Raw genomic sequence first — 22,086 nt, forward strand, 5'->3', positions numbered from 1 at the left:
AACTAGTGACAGAAACTGAAATATCTAATGTGGTGTAGACTGTTCAGAATAAAACGAAGAAAGCCAAATTCTCCATTTTATAACCTGATAAAAGTTTTTTTTTTCTTTTCTTTTTTAACTGCAGTACTAACTCTTCATTCTATGCAGATGAAAGATTCTCACAGATCTGACTTAACAATTTGTGAGATTTTTTATTCTTGGACTTCTTTATTAATGTATTGTGTAAAATAATTGTGACAATTAACTTCTGTAATAAATGTCTCCAGTAGAAATAATCATTCCTTTCTTCCCACTCATTCACTGAATGGGTGACTGCTGTAGGTCAGAAAGAATCATTATCTCCTATTTTGTAGGAGACCTACAATTTCTTTCACTTACAAATCATTTACGGCTACTATTACATTCTTACAAGGAATATTGCAACTCTTGTTCATTCTGCACTGAGACTGCTGCTATGACTACTATTAATGTTATTTTATATCCTGAGTGAAGAAACCGGATTACCACACAGATGATTGTTTTGTTTTCTGTTTGGTTTTATTTATTTTATTTTATTAGAAACTTTATTTTCCACCAACTTTATTTCCATGTTGTTTGCCTTCGTAGAAGAGTAGCTTAAGAACACTCCGTGGTTCTTCCTACCCATTCAGTGGCCTGAGCAGTGGGAGCTGTGCACCAGTCCTCAGTGGCAGGCCGAGGGCCCCAGTCTTCAGTAGGGACCTGTGGAATGGGCACAGAGGACACCTACTCACCTTCTGACCAGTCTGTGACTTCTGGTTGAGTAGCAGTGAACTCAGGTGCTGGAGCAGTTGATCCACCTGAAATTCCTCCTCAGTCATAGCCCTTGCAGCAGAAGCCTACTATTCCTTTTCAATCTCTTCAGGATCTCTGTAGAATTAGAGGTCGGGCACGACTCCCATGAGTATTCATGGGAAATGGGGCCTTGAGTGTGCAGAACGTCCCTGGCAAGCATCCACCACATCAGATCTACTGAGTGAGCTCCCCTATTGCTCACACAGGATGGCAGTGTTCACACATGCAGAGGAGAGTCTGTGTTACACTGAGCAGTGGTAGGCAGGTTCACATAAGACACCTCTGGGAGAGGCCGGTGGTCGGTCCTGGCATCGGTAGCCACCAGAAGTCTGAGCTCCCAAAAGGCTGTCTGGATCTGGCTGATGCAAGTTACAGGGGGTGAAGTGGCCAGTAATAGAAGTGGCTCCAGCAGCAGGAGCAAACTTCAGCACAGCTCCCTAGCCAGTATTCCTGGATGTTAGGAATCTGACATTGGCTGGGTTTTCAATGGCAACAATGACATGAGCTCCATGCACCTCCTTCTTTGCCGAGGATATATAGTTGCCATCACTTTTCCTTTTGTAGATGTACTGTTCCATTTGGAATTCAAGGTTGATGCCACCTAGGTGGGTTCCTGCTTCAAGGAATTTGAGAACATCCTCCTCCTTCATTTGCAAGATGCCAAGGGCTCCAGATATTGTGAAAGTTTCTCTTTAAGTTATGGTGGTAACCCAGAACAACCTGGTATGTGGAGAGGCTATTTTGGTTTATTTTAAAGGCAGCAACATTTCTAGTAATGTGCATTGTCAAGTTCCTTTTTTTCTTAGAGTCATCAGTGGTTGGGACACATAATCTGCGGGACTTTGTTAGACTGCTTCAGAAGATAAATCAGAAAAAGAAGCGTCTCAGGCTTCTTGCCATAACAAATCATGAGAGCAAATGGAGAGATTATTTGGTCTTTCAGGGATAGTCATCAAGAGAGGCAACATAAGCTGCTCTAAGATAACTTCCCCTTTGCAAAAAATCCCACCATCTCTTTGTCTCTCCCTCTCTTATAAATAAAATATTACAAATATAATGTTTGCAGAAACCAATACACAGTGTACATAATGTTATCGAATTTTACTTTGTAAACTGACAAACTGATTTGACTAACACCTTTACATTCAAAAAGTATTTTTTGTATTCGTTCAGAGCTAAATACTCTGGGGCCTATACAGATAATTAGTTCTTATCCCCTGGTATCAGCCTTAATAGATTTTAAGTACTTCCAATTTTAGGCTTTTTTTAAAATATCTGTGAGACACTATTATACTTCTAAATCTTTTGTATTTTCCCTCAATTATAATCTCTTCATCTATGCCATATTCTGTTACTTGGGCTTCCTAGAACTTCATTTTTGTTTTCTTAGATCAAAAGTTGTGAAGATCGCAGAGTAGGTAACCAGAAATTTTAAGTATGATGGTCTTTTCTTAGACAAAGGAAGTAGAAGTGCTGACAAAGTTTAAAACTGTAAGGCTCAGGGCAGCCCTGGTGGCTCAGCAGTTTGGCACCACCTTCAGCCCAGGGCCTGATCCTGGAGACCCGGGGTCGAGTCCCATGTTGGGCTCCCTGCGTGGAGCCTGCTTCTCCCTCTGCCTGTGTCTCTGCCTCTCTCTCTCTCTCTCTCTCTCATGAGTGAATAAATAAAATCTTAAAAAAAAAAAATTGTAAGGCTCAGAGTCACCGATGACGAAAAAAGAGTCTGTTAAGGTTAACTTGAGTTTATTCTGAAGGACAGACATGCCCTGCTGTGAACTTTGAATTTTACTAGCAAAAATGAACAGCCATATAATGATTTTAAGATTCTGAATAGGTAGGATAACTATGGCATTTGAGTTAAGGGAAGATATATTTGAATGGCAAATAAATACTACAAAGAAGGGTTGCCAAGATAACTTGAAAGAGAAAAATGGTGGCTTGAAATAAATGATTTGAAATGGATGGTAGATAAAGAATGATTAAAATTGTACTCACTGCTTTGTTCTAGGTTCCCCAGAATACGGAGGCTGGGGTAAAAACTATGTGCTACTACTTCATCAGGTAGTACAATCATGGGGGGCTGGGTTGAGAGTAAAAGACAGCAAGGTAGGAGGAAAGAAGAGCCAATAAGAGAGTAAAAGTCAGGTTGTGTGATGGTGCTGACAGAAAGACTATGTGAAGGGAAGATAAATTCATATGCAGATTAAGTATAGATTCCAGTATATGTACTGCTGCCCTATTCGAGGGCGGGGGCGGGGGTAGGTATCTGAAACAGGTGACTTGACACTAAGTATATAACTAGTCTTTTTGAAGAATGATATTATCCTGAGATCTGTCATTAGTGTCTGCCACTGGCAGGTTAGTTGAATGACAGTAGCTGTAGCAGTTAGTGAATTCAGCCTATAAATGCTAGTACATTTATTATGGCACCCATGCACTGGTTCCAGTATTCACATAACTGTGATGTTTGTGGACCACTGCCCAAACTTGGGTGGGATAAGAAGAAAGGCTTACTGAAAGTCACAGCTTTAGTCATTTTTGTATGTATTACATGAAAAATAAAGATCCACATGCTTTTGTGCACTTTCATGGGTCTATTCATATTTCTTGTCTCTTCCCCAGAACTCTGAATTTTCACCTTTTTTTTCCCCCTTTTCCAAATCCAGATAGTCAATCAAACCTTTTAAATCCGTTCTAGGGATCATGTATACTCATTCTTCTGGATACTTCTCATCCATAGAAAGTAACAATTAAGTGAGTATGAGTTAAAGGAAAGTCATTTGTATCTAGAGATAGGTGACATAGGCATCAGAATTACCTGTTTATATAATTTAAATATGCATTTGATCTGCTTGGGACAAAGTTCTGTGATGTTCCAATTTCACAGTAGTTCTTTCCTATTTTGCCTGACATTATGTAAAAATGATACGATAAAACATACCACAAAATGGACAATTCCAGTAATACAGCCACTTGGTGTTCCCTAGCTAACAATAGTTCTTGCAAGGACCACAGCACCCCCTTCTCAATTCATTCCTTTTGTTTTACTGAGAAGAGTGTTATCTAGGCTTTTCTGAAAGATAAACTTGTGGTAGCTTATAAGTATCAAAACCATTTTACCTTCCCTTATTCTCTTCTGAAGAATTTTGTGGAAGTTACTCACAGTGTGCCATGAGATATCACTTGATGCTCAGGTATTAGAGGAGTTAGCTTTTGAGTGACCTAATTGTCATTGTCCCATGTAGTCTTAAGACTACAAACACCACAAATTCGAACACCTTAGTTTCAACCTATACCTCATTCATATCATCACTGTCTCGAGTATCTCCTGGCTTCTGTTGAGATGGCCAATTCATAGCCTTATCAAATTTGGCCACATCCTTCATGTTCTCTCCCAAACAAGTTTTTTTTTTGTTTGTTTGTTTCCTTTCAATAGGATAGGATAAGAATTTCCTAAATTTTTAAGTTCTGCTTCTTTGTTATAAACTATTCCATCCTAAATGCATTTTTCTTGTCATATTTCACTGTAAGCATTCAAGAGAAACCAGCTGCTACTTCAACACTTTGCTTAAATATTGCTTTAGCCTAACATCCAATTTCATCACTCTCAAGTTCTATCTTCTACAAGACTCAATTCAGCCAAACTTTTTGCCATTTCATAACAAAGAATCACCTTTTCCCTAATTTCCAAGAACATGTTCCTCATTTCTGTCTGTAACCTCATCAAAATGGCCTTACCATCCATATGTCTACCAACATCTTGTTCACAACCACTTAGATAAACTCCAAGATTTTTTTCTCTATGCTTCTCCTCTTCTCCTTCTGTGTTCTCATAAAAATTGCTTTTATTGTTATTATATATATATTTATTATAATTATATATATAATATATATATAATTCATTCGTAGCAATCTTTGCTTTCTCTAGCATGTACCTCCAAACTCTTCTAGCCTGTATCTTTTACCCAGTTCTAAAACCACTTTCACATTTTTAGGTATATGTTACAGCAACACTCTGCCTCTCAGGACTAATATGTTTATTTTTTAGTGTTTTCCAGAGAAAGAGAATCATTAGGATATATAAAGAGATACAAGAGGAAATATACTACAGGAATTTTCTCATGAAATTATGGAGGCCAGGATATGCTACAACATGTTGGTTATAAGCTGGAGAAGCAGAAAAACCTTTGGCATATTTCAATGCAAGTTTGAAGGTACAAGAACCAGAAACTCCAATGTCCAAGGATAGGAGAAAATGGATGCCCTAGCTCAAGTAGAGAGAAAATTTGCCCTCCCTTTACTGATTTTCATTACTCAGTCTACTGATTCAAATGCTAATCTCTTCCAGAAACACCATCACAAACACTTCCAGAAATAATGTTTAACCATCTATCCAGACATCCTTTGACTCAGTCACATAGGATTAATCATAATAATTGGTTAATTAAGTTAAAAAAACTGAATTGAATGACCTCTACTACCATCAATTTACCTTGTCTTGTCCACAACTATTTTCAGACATCATCAGGTATAAACATAGGCATTATTTCCTCTTTACTCATTCAATTTCTGCCATTAGTCTTGGTCTCTACTCTTTTATTCCATATCACTTTTTGTCTTTATGCTTTGCCTGATAATGAGAACTAAACCTGATACTCAAAAATAGCATGTAATTTGTCTACTCCTTTAGAGAAAATATCTGATCTAGGAGTTGATCACAAGCCACCTGAAATATATCACATTCAATGTGATAATATTACCAAGATTACTAGAAAGTTCATATTATTGCATAGATCATGTTGCCAAGTACAAATATCTTTTTCAATATAAATATAAAACTATAGCATTAGTAGTGTAAGCAAAAGTGGGCTTTTTTTCTCCATAATCTAAAATCTTGATATAGAATATGGGTGTATATTCATATACATATATTCAAATCATATTATTGTTATGATAAGGATTCAAGAAAAATAGCTATTTTACTGATTTCCCTACTTCTAACATAATAAGAGTATATATGTGCATACTAGGCAACCATGTGTTCCATATAAATGATATTTTGCCTTGTTTTTCTGAATATATGTACATATGCATGCATTTGTGTTTATACATATGTTATTTATTATTAATTATTTTTGTTTAATATCTAGGTATTATTACTTTCAAGTCTTTAAGTAATCCTCATTTTTTCTTTTCTTTTTTCTTTAAGTTTTTATTTATTTATTCATGAGAGACTCAGAGAGAGAGAGAGAGAAAGGCAGAGACACAGGCAGAGGGAGAAGCAGGGTCCATGCAGGGAGCCTGATGTTTCATTTATTTTCTTGAGTCAGAGCTAAGTTTAGAACCATAGCAGTTGCTTATTGTTAAAGTACTGATTCAAACAGAAGGTATTTGCATCCCCAAGAAATAAAATCAGATTGAAATAGCACTGAGGAAAAATTCTGGCACTATAGGTTGTCTAGTGAGATCATCAGAAATCTTTACATGCTTTCCACGGACTGTATTCTTTGGCCTTCTGAGATAGAGTATACACAGAAAATAAGAGAACTGAAATCTGTTGTGAGCAAAAAGCCTTTTTAGCTCCTTGATCCATGTAAGTTTGATGAACTGTTTAACTGCCTAGGGAAGAATAGCAGACTGCTTGGGCAGAGAGATCTCTATAAATGAGACCTTGAGATGCCTTATGTGAATCTAATACAGTCAGTCATTCAGGGCTCTTATACACATCCAACTCAGAGGAATTAAAGAAGAAATATTTCTCTGGAAAGTTGCCTTAATTCCTTTTCCAACATAAAAAAAAATTAAATTGTCAAATTCTTAAAAATTTAAGTAGAATTCGGGTAGAAAACTATATTTTTGTTTATAGTATTTAATTAGAATGCAAACTAAGTAAAATATTGATAACTTGTTTTACTAAATATATCACACAAGACTAAAACTCATTTGCATATATACATCTGTGCATTCTCCCAGGTATTTCATTTCACAAATCAACTTTCTTAACCTTTTCCATCTGACAATCTGAAATGGTTGCATAGAATGGAATGAGTTATATTATCATACTTTGTAGTACTCATAATTTAAATTTTCAAACAACAGTTATTTAACAGAAAAAAATGAATTATTTCCAACATTAAAGGCGATGCTAAAATTTGTCATGAATTATGTCTAAATTACATGTCATATTTAAAGAGAGAAGATGATTTCTGAACATTCCAATCGTTGTTCTTAGCTCTTAAATACCCCATATCTTAATTCTTGGCCTTTCTATATGACCCAGGTAATCTTCCTTATCTACTTTGGCTTGTACTTTTATTCTTGGCTCACTGAACCAAAACCAAGAGTTGAACACTTAGCTGACTGAACCACCCAGGTGCCCTGAATTAAAGCTCCTTTTTAAATAATATTGCTTAGAGGAAAATCACAACTTTATAAAACTGATTCCAATAATACTCTTTCTTTCATGCAGAAATCTGGAAATAATTTCCCACAAAGTTGCAAAATTTGACCAGTTTTTAAAATAATTATTCACCAAATAAGTAAAGTCAGAAAACTTCTGGGTGATAATTGAAGTACAGAGAACTAGAACCCTATATGCAACATCCCTATAGCTATATCTGATTTCTTGCTCTGGATCCAATCACAAAAATACGTGGTAGTCTTGGGAAATCCACTTTATCTATAAACTTGTAAAATTGCATTGAGTAAATTTTTGTTCCAAAGAAACTAAGACAGTTTATACACCGGCTAAGCCAAGAGCACTGCTTGGGGAATTTAACTGTTTTGCTCAGACTATCACTGGCCATCTGTTATTGAAGAGAGGTCTTTAGAGCCTGAATTATCTAGGCAGACTAAGGCTGTTGATAGAATAACTTGGCTAAATACTGTTTTCCATGTCAATTTTTTAGATGCATACTGTATGAGGAATGAGGAACAGGTTTTATTATGTCTTAGTGTTAATACTGCCTTCTAAAAATTTATTCAGTCACAGAAGAATATCCATGTTTCAAATCTGTGTGTGTGGACGTGCATGTGTGAAGATTTTGCTGTGATGGTTGAAGTGTGTTTCTTTCTAATAATATTCATGACATATTTGTTCAGTTTTGAATAGCTTGAAAACACCAACTGAAAAAATATTTAGCAAGTTGTTTAAGAAAGTAAACATTTGGCACAGCTTGCCCTGAATTTTGGTTCAGGTTCAAAGGATAAATGCCTTAAAATTAAGGATTTTGGGAAGAAAATTTTATTATCTAATGCACTCTGTGAGGAACTGAAACTTCTAGTTCTTTTCTCTGTGTTGAAAAGAGTATTTTAAAAAACAATCCCCACCATAAGAATAATGTGAATTGTGAATATTAGATTAGATTCAGTAAACAACTTTGTTTCGTGATAATTGAAAGCAGAAATAAATTAAGTTTATTAAAATAAAATTTTAAACTATTGTACTATCTTCATCAACAAATCTTGGATGAATAGTTAATTATACTGACATAAAACACTTGTTTTTAACCCTTAACATGTGCCAAGAAAGGAATTTAGATGTTTCATTTACATAAATAATTTTATTCTTGTAAAAATTGTATTGTTATTATTAGTAGTAGTAGTATGTCAGGAAAAGATACTTTACTGATTTTCCTACTTATAACATGATAGAGTGAACATACTTGGGGATAGTGGGTGACCAGATGTTCCATATAAATGGGTATTTTGCTTCATTTTCCTGATTATCTGCCAAGCATCTATCAGAGTGCTTGGAAAAATAACATTTCTGAATAAATTAATCAGAAAAAGTGAATGAAAAGAACAAAAACAGAAGCATTTTAGATATTACATTTTAACTATACTTAAAAATAATGCTTCTATCATTTTAACTTGATGAAATGATTCTGAGCAATTATAAAGCAGCCACTGCCCACCTACATCAGAATTTTCCATATGTAGGGACTGTCCTCCTACATTTACCAAGAAGCAATGGTAAGGGGAATAAATAGGAATGTGAAGGTGGATGATGACATATCATGACAAATGAGTCTGATGGTCTCGTTTATTATCATATCCAGTCACTGAAAATGTGCCAATTCTTGCTCCTCAATAATTGTTTTTTCTTGCACAATTCAGATAATGGACTTTATATGGAATTTTGTAAAATGATTCACTTAAATAGGAAAGTTTATAGCAATTTGAGTCAGTATGCCAATGGAAGAAAAGACACTGGTGCTTTGGCCTTCTTATTTCTTAGAAAGTATCTAAGGATTCTAATGTCATTTAGAAAGCTTTAAAGAGTATTTTTTCCATTAAAAAGCATTTTCAGGGGGATCCCTGGGTGGCTCAGCGGTTTAGCGCCTGCCTTTGGCCCAGGACGCAATCCTGGAGTCCTGAGATCGAGTCCCGTTGGGCCCCTGGCATGGAGCCTGCTTCTCCTTCTGCTTCTCCCTCTGCCTGTGTCTCTGCCTCTCCCTCTCTCTCTGTCTATCTTATGAATGAATAAATTTTTTAAAAAATCTTTAAAAAAATAAAAAGCATTTTCAGTATTACGACCTCATATTTTTATGTATATTTAAGCTAGAATCATAAATTTACCAAAGTTGAGATGTTGTTTGATCAAAAGTGTTTTTTTAATTTAGCTGATATAGTTCAAATAAACCTCCTCTTTTTTAAAAAAAATATGGAATGCTTCATGAATTTTGTGATATCCTCGTGCAAAGGCTATGCTAATCTTCCCTATATTGTTCAATTTTAGGGCAAGTGTTGCTAAAGCAGGCACTCCCTCTTCCTTTCATGACAATACATTCTTTTGTTTCTTTGAAATTTAAGCTCACAGTGCCTGTTCAGAAAAATATTATGGAAGAAAACTTAATGAATTTACGGAATATGTTGATTATGGACAGGTGAAAGAATGGAATGATCTGAAGTACTTGTTATAAATGCATATGATAAATTAGTCTGCCAGATTTAATAATATGCTTTATCCCTTTCAATTAAAGCTATTATGTGCAGATTCAAGTACTTTTCAAGATTAAATATTATGTGGATAGAAAAAAAATGATACTACTGTTGCATTCCATTCTTAAGAGTATTTTCTATTATTTCAAAAGGTAAAAGTTCATATTTTTATTTATAAATTATTTTTTAGGTTTTAAAACTGAATTTGTGGCAAATTAATGTCAAATTAACCTTTAAAATATGGGAAATATTTTATGCATAAGGAGGTCATGCGGTCTGCCCAATTTTATTAGTTAAAAAAATCTTCTTAAATTGCTGTGCTAAAACACTGATGGGTTGAGTTTATTTCCAAAAAAATTAATGCATATAGGTGGCATATATTCTTTTAGAGGGTTGCATATTGAAAAACAAAGATGAGGGAAAGAAAGTTCAACTTTGATTACAATTTAGTGGCAAATAGGACAAACTAACTTTATTTAAGTTATATATGCACAGATTAATATTAAGATTTATAATGAAACTATAGCATACAGCATACATTTAATGGAATTATTCAAAAGGAACTAATTTGAAAAAGGCATTTCAAACATGAGTATAGGGATATTTTAAAGGGACATATTTCTGAAAACTCCCTAAATATCAATGCATTTCTCTAGATGTCTGTAGTTCCAATGTGGAACTACTAACATAAGAAACTAGCCTTACTTTCTGTAATTGGCTTTCCCATGAAAACTGTAACTACAATTGAGGAATTTTGCTTTTATACTTGATTAAATAACAGCAACACCAAAAGCACACTGCCCTAGGAAGCAAAACACAGGAGTCATTTACATATGGGGACTCACCTAACTTAAAGATTATTCTTGGGAAGTCTACAGTAAGATTCACTCCACAGACTCTATATTACCCCATTTTTATCTTCACAGTCTTATGCCTTTAATAAGATCTTAGGGAATTCTTTCTTTCCTTAAGTGAAACACATTTTACTTGATAAAGACATGTAGAAAAGCGTGTGTATGTGTGTGTTTATGTTTCATAATGCACTGTTTTACGTGTCGATGGCAATGTGTTGTTATAAACAAAGTCTCAAACTCAATGAAAGCACAGAACGTAAGTAACAATAATGGCATTTGTCAAATAATTGTTGTGGGGAATTTCCTATAAGGTCATTGTATGATGGGTCAGACAGAGGCAGCAGTAAGTATATGGAAAGATACTTGGGATACAAGTCAAAGAAGAGAGTATTTCATTTTAGGTTTGAGCCACAAATCTATGAAATAAGTACAATATTCATTAAAAAAAAAAAAGAGGAAACTAAGGTCAGAAAGATTAAGCCATTCATCTAGAGTTCTAATGTAGTATCAGAAGCAGGATATTAACTTTAACATCTGACTCTATATAACCAAATATTCTGAGAAGTTTAAAAGCAGACAAAACCAACAAAATTTTCCATCCTATTGGCATTGCTTCTCTATCCTAGACATGTTTTCCGTTTTTTCTTTTTTAAAAATTTTATTTATTTGAGAGAAAGAGAGAGAGAGAGAGAGAGAGAGAGAGAGAGAGAATGAACAGGGGGCAGAGGGAGAAGCAGACTCTGCACAGGAAGCTTGATGCGATGTGGGGCTCAATCCAGACCCCAGGATAAGGGCCTGAGCCGAAGGCAGGCACTTAACCAAGCTGAGCCACCCAGGTACCTCTCCATTTTTTCTTGACAAAGACATAAGCCAACAGGTTTTATTCCTACTCTTTGTTGTTAATATAATCTCCTCCTCCATCTACCATCCAAAATTTAAAACTATACTAATTAGCAACAGTTTAAAACATACCATAATATGGACTTGTAGAAAGGGAAGGAGATCATAATTTGACAAACAACAATTAAAGAAAAAGAGACTTATCTCTGGAAGAGATAAAAGTGCTGAGCAGATGATTCAATAAATATTTCTCAATAATTTATATGCATAAATATTCAGAAGATAGATAAATATGGATACTGTAAAATCATTATTTCAGATATCTGTTCTCTGGTTCTCTTACATTCTGCCTTATATTTTCACTAAGAAAATAGAAACAAAAACTATAGTCAGATGTAAACTTCAGCATCTCTGCTAAAAAGAATTATGTTAATTAAGAAAAAAATAGAACAGAGTCATTTCAGAAAACATTTATTTGACGGTGATAACTTGGGAGTTTTAGCATGCTTATTGAGAGCTTGTTCGCTTGCCACTTCACTCTACAGCATGATGGTACATAAAGGATCTGGAGGCTTGCCACTTGAAAAAGGAAAGGTGGCAAACCTATAAATTACTCTTAATTATCAAAAATAGAATGCATAAAGTGACTTTCACACTCTTGAGTATAAAACACATCAAAAATTACCATTAGACATCCTCTTACAGCTATAATTCACTCACTTGATTTTAGAGTTCTCAATGTGCCTGATTTCCTTGGTCTACCTGTTTCTCTCACCCTGTCACTCATTATCACTGTTATTCCTCGCCCATTGACTCTTCAATTGGCACATTTCCATACTCCCCATTATGCTTACAAATAATCTCATTAAAAGAGTGCAGCTCACCAAAGAGCACTTGTTACATCAAGGGTGGAACTACATTAGCCTCACTTCTCCATAGGCACCATTCAAGTGTTTTACTGGAAATATATCCTCACATCTGGTTGCTGCTCAGTGGTTAAATACATAGCCACGTTACTGAGATCAATTATTGCCTGCCTGAGCTGGAAAACAGTTTACAACATGATGAGAGGGTGAAAAGAATAGTGCTCAGTGAAGCGATCATTGACTGAAATATCAAGTACCTCTTGTGTCAAAGTGCTAGCAATGTATAATCTAAGAGCAATAGTGTTTCAAGATCATATGCTGATTACCTAGTGGTATTTATACAGCATAATATCAAAGACATGTGCAATCTCTGTGACTGCAGGAACCATAAAGGCCCAGTTAGCAGCATAACCAAGGAATTAAAAGATGACAAATACTTCATGATTAATTTCCCATTTTCCATTCTTGATTCTGTTTACTATTTCACTTTGATCCATTTTTTTTCTCTCACACTTTTTAATATCAAAGGAAATTGGATATACTTGTAGAAGGATGATTTTAGTTTGAAATGAAAAACACACCCACCAAAAATCTTGGTTGAACAACAGCTAACTATCAAAGAAAAGGACACACACACCTCCTCACTCAAGTACCTCCTGCCAAGAAAACTAGGGCTTCCTGCCTGCTTAGATAACAGGCTGGCGCATCACACACAAGCACTTCTGCAGAGTGGGTGGTAGTGAAGGGAACGCAGTAGGGGCCGAGGGGGTGGTGCAAAGGATTCTTGATGGAAGATGAACTGTACAAAAGGGTCAAGAGAGCAGTTGTCAGCCCAAAGTCAGACCCAGCGAGTGGCATAGGATATGCCTCCATGAGGTAGAATGCAAGCCTGGCAAGCTAATTTTATTTTTGTCTGAATAGTACATTTGTAAAATTACATAAAAGTAAATTTTGTTTCACTGCTGCCTGCTGCCTAATATTGAATTTGGTTTCCTTGCTCAAGAACAGAGTTGACCTCTTGATTAAGCCCTTACTTTCCAAGTCAAGTAACCCTTTTCATAGTCTGACAGTCACCTGAGCTTTAAAATATAATGATTTTCCTTTCCAGGAAGAAAAGGTGACATAGTGGTGAAACTATTCCAGCACTTAGAGATGTTACAAAAGCCAACATACTAGATTAATTCTAGCAATCCCTTTCTCAATCACTTAAGTGGAGAGATAAATTACTCGTTTTCGAAAACACAACTGCTTATCTTATAGAAGTCTGGAAATTATATCACTACCTTCAGCACATTTAAGATCATTCCTATGTCTCATCAATCAGGGAATGCTAACTTGCATGCATCTTCTTTGCAATAAATTGACGTTTGATAATTAGCAAATGATTTTCAAGGGAAAATCTATAATGTAAAATTCTAAAAGTTATTTGTTTCTAAAAACAGTATAATGGTGAATCAGCAACTAAATATAAGTAAGCCTTAAAAGAATATTAAGGTCTTTAGTCTCTGTGATCTATGAATAATTTTTAAATTAAGATTTCTTATAAGATTTAAATAATACATACTGCATTCAAATAAATGTATATACTATATCTAAATAGTATTAAACCTACAAAACTTTATAGAATATAGCACAATATCCAAAATGAGAAAATAAATTAAAGATTTTTGATGAGAAAGAATGATGCTCTTTTGATAAAGGAATAATGATGTAACAAATTCTGTATCCAAATTTTCTAATTTTTAATAAGGGATAATTTTTATAAGAACAATGAAACTTCCAGTATATTAATTAGTAATACTGACAGAGTACTACTGGGTAGGTATTTACCATTCTCTCCAAATATTTTTTAGGATTTTCTCTAATAATTATTTAGGAAACTACAATAATTCTGAGCATATTTCTGTTCCACAGGAAGAACTGCTAATTTTCTCCTCTGAGCTTTCGCAGAATATGACAGGAAATTTCAGGTATAATTAAAACAAATACTAGTGCAAATCTTAATGAACATAAGCATTCATTGTAACCAATGCCCTTCACAATTCTGATTTTTTAAAAAGATTTTATTTATTTATTTATTTGACAGAGAGTGTGAGAGAACACAAGCAGGGGGAACAACATGGGGAAGGGGAGAAGCAGGCTCCCCACTGAGCATGGAGCCTGATACAGGGTTAGATCTCAGAATCCCAGGGATCATGACCTGAGCTGAAGGCACACTCTTAACCAACTGAGTCACCCAGGTACTCCCAAAATTCTGATTTAAAACAATCCTGGAGGGTAGCCCCCGTGGCGCAACTGTTTAGTGCCATCTGCAGCCCAGGGTGTGATCCTGGAGACCCTGGATCGAGTCCCTCGTCGGGCTCCTGGCATGAAGCCTGCTTCTCCCTCTGCCTGTGTCTCTGCCTCTCTCTCTCTCTCTCTCTCTCTCTCTCTGTGTGTGTTTCTCATGAAAAATATGAAAATAAATAAACAAATAAATAAATAAATAATAAAACAATCCTGGAAACAGAATTGTGTTTTTTTTTTCTTTTAAATAATCACTTCCATTATATTTATTAATTATTTTTTAAAATATATTATTTATTTATTTGAGACAGAGCATAAGCAGGGGCGGGGAGGGTTGGATAGAAGAAGTAAACTCCTCACCTGAGCAGGGAGCCTGATGCAGGACTCAATCCCAAGACCCTGAGAAAATGACCTGAGCTGTAGGCAGATGTTTAACCTACTGAGCCTCCCAGGTACCCATATTGTGTGCTTTCTTACTAGAACATAATTTCCTTGAATTTAGGGATGATATCTGACTTATAATGGTAGCCTTTACAATTCCAAGCTCAGATTTGAAAAACAAATATTTTTGTAAACAAATATATTTAAGAATATGCATAACATATTTTTCCAAATATACTCTCATATACCCATGATTTTTAATCTGTATCCCCAAATTCAAACCCTTAGAATGATAGCAATTATTTTTATTTCATTTGTATCTTGTTTGACATCTATGCAACATATACATATATAGTGATCTATTGTTTATAACTGAGTTCCTAGCTGTGACACTAAGTAACAATGTATCAGGGTTGATTATGATTAAATCATACAAACTATCTTTAAAAAGAGAGAAGCATTAAATACATGGTTAGAATAAAAACACATTTTGAAAATCAAAGCCCAACCATATTCCATCTTAAAAGATGTTTGATATTTATTATATTTTTTTTAGATTGTAATAGCCAACAGTGATTACATACTGCAAATAAAAAGAATGTAAATTAACCTTATCTCTGTTCCAATTCACTTTTTGTTAGTATTTTGGGTTCAGTTTATTTTAGGATTTTTTCCTTATGGATTAGAAGAATGAATGGGTCATACTTGGTACTGGGAGAGTGGGTTAGGGGCAGATTTGGGAACAGGAATGAAAGAAGAAAAAGAATTTTATAGGACTGAAAATCTGCATTTTGTATACACATGTTTATTTAACAATATCTTTAAGGATTTCTTAAATTGTTAATCTTCAAATTAACATTTTACAGTGATATATTTTTTAATATTGGGTTTTGTTACCAGGTTATTATTTTTTGAACTCAAAGATGAGCTGATGAAACATTTCCAATGATTAATTTCTATTTGTGAGAACTCTAGGTTAAAAGACATAAATTTGTTTACAGTCCTGATACATAGAGCAATTTTACTTTTGGAGGGGAAGTCAGGAATATTTATTGTTTTAGAGATCCATCCAAGTGCCACTCTCATTTTACTCATTTAGAATTGCATACTCTAAAATCAGTATGTAGATGCTACTTTATTTGTGGTAATTCATTAATTTTTTGCATAAGTAGCATTCCAAAGAAACACATTGGGAGGAGCTATTTTGTCATTGTGATGTAAGCTGTTTGCTTTAATATACTTATGTTTTACATGTGAAGAATATATGCTAGTCCTATTTTCTAAGCACAGGTTTTCATTTAAAAAAAATACATTAATGAATTTATGAATATTCTAACAATATTCTAACATGTTAATACATGAAATATTAATAGCCATATTTTTTTAAGATTTTATTTATTTATTCATGAGAGACCCAGAGAGAGAAAGAGAGGCAGAGACACAGGCAGAGGGAGAAGGAGGCTCCATGCAGGGAGCCTGACGTGGGACTCGATCCCAGGATTCCAGGATCACACCCTAGGCTAAAGGAAGGCACCAAACTGCTGAGCACCCAGGTGTCCCTTAATAGCATATCTTATTTATACTCCTTGCATGAACTCTACTTGTGTGTGGTATTTAATTTTTTTTGTATTCTAATATTTAATGAAAAGGTCTGTATTTATTTTATGACAAACTGTTATAATTTGATAACCTTTGAAGTGATAATTTTGCCTTTTCACAAAACAACATGGGACATTTCATTATTTTCCTGTGCTCTGTATCAATTTATGTAAGAGGTAGCCATAGCTTCCAAGTTAGAGTGAAACATGAAGATATATGTCTTGCATCTTCACATGAATTCTTTGATATTCTTTCAGTTTTATTCACAGTTACTAGTTATTCAGATATCGAGTCAACTTTGGTAGCATAAATATGCCCCAGGAAATGGTCTATTTAATTGACCTTTTAAGAGATCTCAACAGAAATCTCAAGGCCTGTGTCAATTCCTTATTCCTTTTTAAAAACCTGCTTCTGTTACACATTGTTTCTTGTTCTGTTTATTCTAGTCATTTAAAATGCTTACCACAGATTTTCTAGATAAAATTTTCAAATTGTCTTTTCTTACAAAGTGAAAAAAAAAAACAGTTAACATTTGTAGCTACATATTTTTTCAGCTGAGAAATAATCTTTAAGAGATTACTTGAAGATTGCCTTTAACATGTTTATCTAATCACATTTCTCATATAATTTATAATCCATGGGTTGAGTCATGTATAATTCATGTTATTATATGCATACTCTATTTTTAAGTCTTTAAACTTTGTCCTGCATTTTGAGATATTTTTCCCTTATATGGCTAGTCTTACATATCACTGATTCAGTTTACTCATCTGCATGCTGCTCTTTACTGCAAAAACTCCCTGTGCATACTTTCAGTTAGTATACAGGTGTTATATCTTTAAAATGATATCTATGATTCCACAGTTAAAAAAAAATTCTCTATGTGGTAAATAGTTTCCAAGTATCTTCTCTTGTAAAAGTAACCTCCTAGCTTCAGTGTTTTCAAAATCTAAAATATTATTCAGAGAATATTTACTACTTTTTTAATTTAAAAAATTGTAACATGGACAGCTATTACCAAAAATTCAAGGTATATAGAAACAATAGAAAGAAAGAAAGAAAGAAAGAAAGAAAGAAAGAAAGAAAGAAAAAAAGAAAAGAAAAAAGAAGAGGCAAGGAGAGGAAAGGAAAGGTTAAAGAAAAGAAAAGACAAAGGAAAGAAGGAAGATATTGAAAAAGAACAATTAACAAAACTAAACATGGAAAAAATAAATAGGAACGTACGTGGCTGTGAAGAATGTAAAATAAGAAATATCTGTTATATCCCACTTGCCATTACTAATGATTATCACTGAATGTAATAATAATACGTATTTGAAGAAGAAATCTTTTTTCACATCCAGAACATCTAGTATAGATAGGCTTGCTGTACAATCTTTTTAGTTAAAATAAAGGAATAAGAAAAACTCCAGCATTTGGAATGCTATACCAAATGATTTATGCCGCTTAGCTCCTAACAGTAATAGGATTGAGAAGCCATTAGTCTACAATAGACAGCATTATCATGGCCAGGTAAAGTTTTAAAGTATTTGGTAAACTAATCATTAGACTGTTGAATAACTGATTTAAATTGCATTTATCGGGCAGCCCGGGTGGTCAGTGGTTTAGCGCCGCCTTCTGCCGAGGACCTGATCTTGGAGACCCAGGATCAAGTTCTAAGTCGGGCTCCCTGCATGGAGGCTGCTTCTCCCTCTGCCTATGTCTCTGCCTCTTTCTCTCTCTCTGTGTCTCTCATGAATAGATAAATAAAATCTTTTAAAAAAAATGAATAAATAGTCATTTATCTAAAAATTAAATCTGAAGTTTATGACTATCTTCTTTGTATGGTAATAACTAATCTTTGTAAAATATGACAATTACTTTTGCTATTATTTTAAAATACATATACATGATTTCCAAATTATCTATGTATGTATATCTGTATCTCCCAGAAAACATATATGTGTGTTTATAAATTTTTAAAAAATAAGTAATAAATAGATCAGACAGATAATAGATTGAAATGTATAGTATATATCTTATGCTTTTATCAGATATATTGAGGACTCTACTCAGATCCCAATCCCATTAAAATCCAAGTCATCTTGGACAAATTAGGTCATCATACTGTACCTCAGTTTCTTCATCTATACATGGCTATAATAATGGTATCTAACTCACAAGGTTGCTGTGAAATTCCAATGCTTAATATGAATAATTTTGTATAAACAAGTGTTTTTTGCCACTAATTTGATTTTAAGTCCCAATAAATATACCCTATTATATTTGATGCAATAAGTAGTTAAATCCATTAATATACAATAATTATTTTTAGGAGTACTAAGTTTAATCTAAATAAATGCATTGTTTATGAATTTTCTTACAATATAAGACTTACAAAATATATTCTTCATTCTGATCTTAAAGTAATATAAACTATCAACTTATAAAATAGTCATGATTTGTAATAGGCAAAGAACAAAAATAGTAACCCTATTATGTGTTTTTCTAGTAGAAAATGCTACTTAATTTTACATAAAAATTAGAATGGTTACTATGATCATCCACACTAATTTTGAAATTTGTAAATCAAAAGATGAGAAATCCTTTCCAACTAAGGACTTCAGAAAAACAGTTGGATCTAATGGGCTTGTTATTTTAAAAATAGTCATACTATAGTAATATGGACATTTTGGACAATCATACTTATTTAAAAATATTCATCATTTTTTAAAGTTTGAGTTAGAGTGAAACATTAAAAAATCATAGACTTACCAAAATAAGTTCTTTGTTGTAAGTCTGACTTGATTACATAGCAATATATGATCTTAAAATGTTATCCCTAACAATGCATCTCAATACACTTTTTTAAATCCACTTTTACATTCCTAAAACACACTCACAGATGTAATGGGATATCTACGGTTACTGAACAGAAGAGTATAGTATGTCATTTTAAATTCATCCTATTATTCCAGTAATTCAAATTTCTAAAAAATGTCTTTAATATATTGTTCTTGGAAGTTAACAATTCTTTTATGTTTTTTTTATACTAGGACCTTATTACATACATTTATTTCAAAGAATATTGCCAGATTATCTGATCATATTTTAACTTACACATTCAAATTCTAAGGAATGTTATTTTTTCAATAATTAAATTTCTGTTTTTCCTAGTAAAGCAAATAAATTATGCTACAGAAAGTACAACAGAGGGATTCCTGGGAGGCGCAGCGGTTTGGCGCCTGCCTTTGGCCCAGGGCGCGATCCTGGAGACCCGGGATCGAATCCCACGTTGGGCTCCCGGTGCATGGAGCCTGCTTCTCCCTCTGCCTGTGTCTCTGCCTCTCTCTCTCTCTCTCTCTGTGACTATCATAAATAAATAAAAATTTAAAAAAAAAAGAAAGTACAACAGAAAAAGACACAGTTGTGGAGGAATATTTTTACCAAAAACTTAAATGTCTGACAGGGGCCCAGAATTGGTTGCTGTTAGAAATAGAGTATCATTATAGAAAGGTAAACATGGAAGTTTGCTAAGGTGTTACCTCTCCCTGGTGCTTCCGTATCTTGTTATTATGCAAAGTGATACATGTCCTTTGGAATCCTAACAAAGCAATCTTGTAGTAAGGAAAAAAATCTCATGCCCTTCTCTAAAGCTACTTCATTATGGGAATTTGAACTTTCTTAGAGAAAACACATTTTCTCTATCTTATTTACACTCTTTGAAACTCCTAGACATGCTGAAATATTCTCTGTAAGGAACAGAAGACCCCCCCCCCACCACCAAAAAAAAAAAAAAAAACTATAAAGAAAGGCTAAAATGTACAGAAAATTATTGCACAATTATATATACACATAACACGGATATTTTAACAACATATCAGCTGAATAAATATGATAACTAGAAGAAATATTTGGCCTCTAATTCCTGTAGAAAAAAGTTGATATTTATACATTTCAAAAATTAGAAGATTTAGATGTTTTTGTACAAAAGTATATTATCTCAACACAAAATGTGACATTTCATACCAATAAATCAGAACAAATTAATTTACAACAGCATAATGTACTTGTCTTGAAATTTTAATTTAATTTTCTTCTCTTAGTAAATAGATGGCTTTCTTTTCTATAAACAATAGATTAATAATTGAAGAGGAAAATTAGTGATTAGTAATTGAAGAATAATCTAAAAATTATTCTCAGTATTTGAAACATTCCTAAGCAAGAAAATAGGAGTGGAAAAACAATTATTTTTATCAATACTACTTATCCAAAGTTCATATATTATAATTTTGTAGATACATTGCTAATACAGAATTTCCTAAAAGTGCAATAAAATCTCTCATATACCCCATAAATCATCTTTAGAAGTGGCCATGGTTCTAAAGAATTGAAAAAGGGGGCTTGTGGGAGTGTTAAGAATCCCTGAACAGGGGAACATGATCTCACAGATCTGGCCAAGGTGATCACAAAGACAACATTAGCTCATTTCAAGGTCTCAGTGGGTATACTTTATTCATCCTTGTGTTCACTGAGCTAGTCATTCATATATCTATTCTTTCAACAAATATCCATGGTGACTTTATGATATGACATGCACTGGTATAATCCAGGGAATAGACTGAGAATATAGACAAGGTCTTACTCTCTTTGGAGTTTAGACTCTTAGAAGAATGCAGAGAGAAAACAATCACCAAGGTTATAAGCATTAATGTGATGTATTGTGAAAATGAAACTGAGTAAAGTAATATTGTCTTGCAGGGGATGACTATGAGACAAGAAGGTTAAGACTTAACAACTTTAGGAAACGGCACTTGAACTGGGGCCTGAATGAAAGAAGAGAACCATGCAAAGACCAGATGGAAGAATATCCCAGGCAGAAGGGATTGCAAGTACAGAGAACTTAGTGGGAAGACTCCTGGGGTATCTAGGAACACAAAGAAAATACATATGACTGAGATTATATAGTATGTGGTTAGTGTAGCAAATATTGGTAAGCAATTTAGAGAGATTTTAGCTGGAGAGTAGAAGTTCTCAGAAAATACCCCAACTTTAACTTTAAGCCTTTATCATTTGCCAAACACTATTCCATGGGCTTGACCCATATTAAGGCATTTCTCAAAAATCTCTCTTGAGAGGAACTAGTATTATTTCTGGGTGAAAAATATGGAAGTTTCAAAAGATTAAGAAATCTCCCCAAAACTGCACCTCTTGTAAAGATCTAGAGTATGAACTTCACAGTCTGAATCCAAATTCTGCATGTATAAACCTCACTCCGCTATGCTGCCTTCTTTTAAGTTTTACAAAGGTTGCCTAAAGGCTATATGAAGAAGAGTTTATTATAAGGATATAAAGTATAAATAGGGTGCTGTATGTTGAATGTTTATGTCCTCCCCAAATTCATATGTGAAGCCCTAATCCTCAAGATTGGCATTTGGAAGTGGGACTTGTGAGAGGTAATTAAATCAAGACTATGGAGCCCTTATAAATTAGATTGGTGCCCTTTTTAAAAAAAATTACATGAT

The 22,086-nt window shown here is 33.9% G+C and overlaps 1 non-coding gene and 1 pseudogene across 1 annotated transcript; both read right to left on the minus strand.

Annotated features, from left to right (window-relative positions):
- Positions 1 to 615: 615 nt before the first annotated feature.
- Positions 616 to 4,199, minus strand: LOC112917718 (small ribosomal subunit protein uS2-like; annotated as a pseudogene).
- Positions 4,200 to 9,472: 5,273 nt separating this feature from the next.
- Positions 9,473 to 9,577, minus strand: LOC112917746 (U6 spliceosomal RNA). Its single transcript, XR_003234528.1, has one exon. It is a non-coding gene; the product is annotated as a U6 spliceosomal RNA (small nuclear RNA).
- Between the last annotated feature and the right edge of the window lie 12,509 nt (positions 9,578 to 22,086).

This window comes from Vulpes vulpes, chromosome 15 (assembly GCF_048418805.1).
Source record: "Vulpes vulpes isolate BD-2025 chromosome 15, VulVul3, whole genome shotgun sequence".
NCBI lineage: Eukaryota > Metazoa > Chordata > Mammalia > Carnivora > Canidae > Vulpes > Vulpes vulpes.